Source organism: Aegilops tauschii, chromosome 1, assembly GCF_002575655.3.
Source record: "Aegilops tauschii subsp. strangulata cultivar AL8/78 chromosome 1, Aet v6.0, whole genome shotgun sequence".
Lineage (NCBI taxonomy): Eukaryota > Viridiplantae > Streptophyta > Magnoliopsida > Poales > Poaceae > Aegilops > Aegilops tauschii.
Window position 1 is genome coordinate 492,878,205 of NC_053035.3, and position 6,000 is coordinate 492,884,204.

Here is a 6,000-nt window from a genome sequence, read left to right on the forward strand (position 1 = left end):
TGTTCTAGTATAAATTTTCGCTTGTTTATCGGAATCAGGCGATTCAAGTGCCTATATCTTCGTCTCGAAGCCCTCTTTCTGTTTAACCAACTTGAACAAGATTTTGCTACTGTAAATTTGACTTTAGTCCACATTAGTAATCGGATCTTGTTTCTTTCGCAGTTTGAGTTTCGTTGCTTCGTTCTTTTTGCAAACCAGAGTTCTTAAGTTGAACTTTCTGGTTAGATCTCTTATTTGAGTTTTACCCGTGCTTCTAGTTGAGTGCTTATTGTATGCTTGTTTGTTTGCGATAGAGTACCCGGAGTGCGAAGCGTGCTACTACGAGTCTCTAGGTTTCACGGATCATCAGCAAGGCAAGTAACACCTTGATCATACCTCTTTACTACCCAGTTTTATTGAATAGATCAATCCTCAAACAATTGCATGGTTAGGATTTGATTAAATTGTGGGTTTTGGGAAGTAGATGAGGTAGTACCTATTCACCTGTTTATTATCAAACCTATGGGAGTTACTTCTACGTTGCTTATATTGCTATGCTATGCTCGTAGACGTGGTTTGGGTTTGAGTGTATTCATGACAGATGTGAGTTTGTTAATTAATGGTTCAACTTAAGGTGGCAACTTAAATACACATCTGGGTGGATTGCTTGTGGGCACCTGGAGAATCCAGTGTTGTCCTAGGATATCCCGGAGGACCCGTGTGATCATCCTACGGTCCGCCACCCAGGCTCAAAGGGATCATAAGATTATTCATGCTAGAAACTTCCGTGTGCAGCCACAAGCCATTATGGGCTCTGGCATAGTTGATTAAGTTGCGTGAAGCTCTTGAAGAGGTAGACTAGCAGATGTAGTGGGTTGTAGGTGGTACTGTCTATCCAGAGTAGAGAGTTAATGCTTCTGAAAGACTGTGTCTCGGTCATTTGTTTCTCAAACACCATGTAGTGCGAGGAATCCAACGGAGGAGATCGAGTCTTGTGGGGAAAAGTGCGCAAACCTCTGCAGAGTGTATAAACTAATCATGATTAGCCGTGTCCACGGTTATGGACAGCTTGAGTATCTGGTTCTTGGATTATCATGTGGATCTCAACACTCTATTTAATATAATTTGATTGGGTTTAATGATGATGCTTAATTGGGATTGAGTTGGAGGAACCTTCTCAATGTTTAACAACTACCATGATAGTTAAATAAAATTTATTCCTTTGTTGTAGGGAAAAATTGGCTTTTCGCAAAACATATTAACCATACAGCCTGCACCAGCCATATATGCATGTAGAGATAGCATTATTCTGTTCATTACTCTCTTGTGTTACATTGCCAGCATATTCCATGTGCTGACCCGTTTTTAGGCTGCAACGTTCATGTTGCAGACTTTTCAGACGACGAGTAAGGTGCCTTAGGTTGTGGTCTTTCACTCAGTGATGCCGTTGTAGTTGATGGACTCGCTTTATCTTCCAAGCCTTCTGCTGTTATCGTATTAGATGGCCTTAAGCCATATTTATTGTAATAAGTTATCTTTTGAGACATTTGATGTAATAAGTGTGTGATTGCTACTCTGTTATAAATCCTCAAGTACTGTGCATGTCAGCATTACCGATCCAGGGATGACACTGATGCACAGAGATCAGACTGTTTGAGGTCTGGTCGCTAAAGAAACGTCCCTTCAAATCCAAAAACATCTTGGTGTTTCCGGGGTGTATCGAGTATGGCGAGTCATGAGCTTCCTGAAGTATCAGCTTCCTGATCTCGGCATTATTGGGCACATAAACACGGTCCTCAAACCACAAGGTGTCGTGCTCATCCTCATGTAAACCTTTGGCCTTTCCTTTACTCATCCTCTCCTTTATCTCGGCAATTTCTTTGTCATCCTTCTGAGCTTCACGAATCTTTCCCAATAATGTTGACTGTACCTCCAATGCTGCAACAAAATCTCTAGGAACTATCTCCAAACGAAGCTCCCTGAGATCTTCCGCTAATTCCTTTGGTAATCCTCCGCTCACGAGGGTATTGGCATAACTCTTCCGGCTCAAAGCGTCTGCTACGACATTGGCCTTGCCTGGATGATAATGCAACTTCATATCATAATCCTTTATAAGCTCCAACCATCTCCTTTGCCTGAGATTTAGTTCCTTCTGCGTGAAAATGTACTTCAAACTCTTGTGATCCGTGTACACATCACAACGATTCCCAATAAGAAAATGTCTCCAGGTTTTGAGTGCATGCACTATGGCTGCTAACTCCAAATCATGCGTGGCATAATTCAACTCGTGCGGTCGAAGTTGACGCGAGGCATATGAAACAACTCTCCCGTCTTGCATAAGTACTCCTCCAAGTCCTAAGCGAGAAGCGTCACAATACACTTGGAAATCCTTGCGTATATCTGGCAGAATCAGCACTGGGGCTGTAACCAAATGTTTCTTCAACTCCTGGAAACTTGCTTCACATTCTTCAGTCCATTTGAATTTGGTGTCCTTCTTCAACAACTCCGTCATAGGCTTTGCAATCTTAGAAAAATTCTCAATGAATCTCCGATAGTATCCCGCAAGTCCAAGAAAACTGCGGATCTCTCCCACTAAGGTGGGTGCCAACCACTCAGTGACTGACTGAACCTTGGTAGGATCCACTGCTATACCTTCTCCTGATATAACATGTCCAAGAAATCCAACTTCCTTGAACCAAAACCCGCATTTGCTGAACTTGGCATATAACTGATGTTCCCTGAGCTTCTCGAGAACTAACCGCAAATGCTCCTTGTGCTCCTCTTCATTCTTCGAGTATACCAAGATATCATCAATGAACACCACGACAAACTTATCCAAGAACTCCATGAACACCTTATTCATCATACTCATGAAATAGGCAGGGGCGTTTGTCAATCCAAATGACACAACCATGTACTCATATAGCCCATACCTTGTGGTGAAGGTTGTCTTAGGTATATCCTGTTCTCGGATCTTCAACTGGTGGTATCCTGATCGCAGATCAATCTTGGAAAATACTTTAGCTCCTTGCAGCTGTTCAAACAAATCATTGATCATCGGTAGTGGGTACTTGTTCTTGATCGTCACTTCATTCAGCGCACGATAATCCACAACCATTCTCAACGATCCATCCTTCTTCTCAACCAAGAGCACTGGGGCTCCCCACGGTGATGAACTTCGTCGAATGTAACCTTTCTCCAATAACTCCTTAATCTGTTTCTTGATCTCTTCCAGATCATTAGCGGGCATCCGATATGGTCTCTTTGACATCGGTCCGGTGCCTGGCAACAGCTCTATCAAAAGTTCAATGTCTCGATCCGGCGGCATGCCTGGTAGTTCCTCTGGAAATACATCTGGGTAATCCTTCACTATAGGCACTTCCTCCTGAACAACTCCTGAGAGAGAATTTACTTGGGTCCTCCTCGGCGCATGCCTGCATACATACTTAATCCTTTTTCCCTCCGGTGTGGTGAGCAGAATTGACCTTCTGGCACAATCGATGTTTCCCCCATACATAGATAGCCAATCCATTCCTAGTATCAGATCCAATCCTTGTGACTCCAAAATTATCAGGTCTGAGGGGAAAACATGCCTACCTATGGTTAATGGCATCTGAAAACATCCTTGGCTTGCCATATACTATGCTCCTGGCGAGCTTACTAACATACGTGTTCTAAGAACTTTGGTGGGCAACTTATACTTATCCACAAATCCCCTTGAAATGTATGAATGCGATGCACCAGTATAAAAAATAACGATTGCAGTAAATGACATAACCAAAAACTTACCGATAACTGCATCTGGCTGCTCTACAACCTCCTCCACGTTCACGTGGTTCTCTTGTCCCCTGTTAAAAGGGCTGGGCTTCTTCCCAACGCTTCCATTGCCATTTCCATTCTTTGGTTCAGGGCACTCATTGGCATAGTGCCCTGTCTCCCCGCACTTGAAACAAGTAATGTGACTTTGATCCTTCTTGGCGGGTGTGGCTGGGTTAGAGCGGTTCTGATTGCTGCCTGCTCCATTCCCATTTCCATTCTTGGGGCCACTGTGGTTATGCGAGCTTCCTCCATTGTGGTTATGGCCTCCATGGTTATGGGTATATCCTCCCGAGTTCGGGGTAAAACGAGGCTTCTGCTGCGCTCCTAAATTGTACTTCCCTTGTCCATACTTCCTTTTGCAGCTTTCTATCTGTTGCTGCTTCCCTTCAATCATAAGAGCCCTGTCTACCAGCTCCTGGTAGTTTGCAAATGTTGCCACCATCAACTGCATACTCATCTCATCATTCAACCCTTCCATAAACTTCTCCTGCTTCGCGGCATCGGTGGCCACATTATCCGGGGCATAGCAAGCTAACTTACTGAACTCATCCACGTACTACCCCACAGTACGATTTCCTTGGCGTAAGTTGCGAAACTCACGCTTCTTCATGCTCATAGCTCCAGTTGAGACATGTGCAGTGCGGAATGCTTGCTGAAACTGATCCCAAGTGATATTGGTTATAGGGAAAGTGGCTGTGTAATTCTCCCACCATGAGGCTGCTGGTCCATCCAATTGATGTGTGGCAAAACGCACCTTCTCTGCATCTATGCAACCTGCGGTGGTCAACTCCCTTCCTATTCCTGCGTAGCCAGTCATCGGCAACTATTGGCTCGGTGCTACTGGAAAACACCGGCGGCTGCAACCTCAGAAAACGGGCTAAGTTGTCAACTAGAGGAGGTGGTGGTGGGTTGTTGTTGTTGTTGCCTTGGTTCTGGACTAGTTGCTGTATCAAGGCATTCCGCTGTTGAATCAACTGGGTGATCTCCGGTGGGAAGACAAATTCGGTGACACGTCTCGGAGGCATCTAATGGGTTTAGAGGGGAGAGATTAGAATAGAATAAGGTCTAGTGGGAAAACACTACCCATATGCACATGAGACAATCACAATCATATCACACCAAATCAATTCAAGCAAGGGCATACAATCGGTCTAGAACTATCGTACAAAAGTGCTCGGACTACTACTATATACATGGGGGAATACTACTAATCATATGGTGGTCTACTAGAAATTTTGATCGGTGGAAGACTCCATGATATCCGCTCCAGCTTCGTCTTCATAATCATCATCACTATCGTCGGGGTCGGAGTTGGTGTCGTCGATGATGATGTAGTCCTCGGGATGGTCGTCATCTCCTCCTGGCGTGGGGTCTCCCATGAATACTCCTATCTTCCTTGTCAGGTCATCATTCTTTTCCACTAGTATTGCGATTTCCTCCTCATATCCGTCGCATGTAGACTTGAGTTCCTCCTCTAGTTCCGTGTTCCTGGTCATCACCTTCTTCAAATCTATCATGCTTGCGCACATCTGGTTCTCCTGGCGACGAATGTGCTGGTTTAACTCCTGGATGAAAGATGCAATGGACATGTCCCTCCTGGTGCTGATCATCTCCCATTGCTCATCTCGGCGCCCACATATCTGATAGATGGTGTCCTTAAGATCCTTGTGGTAGACTTCGCCAAAGCGTCCCATGGCGATGTGGGCTGCCATGCTCTTTCCTAGACTCCAGGTTGGTGCATCAAAGGAAAATTCTATGGGCTCAGTAACTGGCGTGAACGTCCTTCCTGGAACATGAACTCGAATCATCCATCGCTCCTCTTCTGGTAAAGTGGCGGTGTAGGTTTCGGTGAAGCTTGGTATTCCTATGTTCAGGTACCTAGTGACTTCCTTCAAGTGTCGTCCAAAGGGCGTGTCTTCATCCGGTTGTGCAAACTTGTTCCTTGAGTCCGCCACCCTAAAGAGTAGAACATGGAGAGGAGTCAGAAATGAGTAGAGAAGAGTGACCTATGGCTCATCTTAGTGGTCGTGTCCTACAATCAACGTGTGCTCTGATACCATCTTGTAGCGATCCGACCTCAGACGGTCAAATCTCTGTGCTTAAGTGTCATCCCTGGATTGGTAATGCTAACACACACAATACTCGAATGGATTTATAACAGAGTAGCAATCACACAGTTATTACATCGACAGTCTCAAGAGA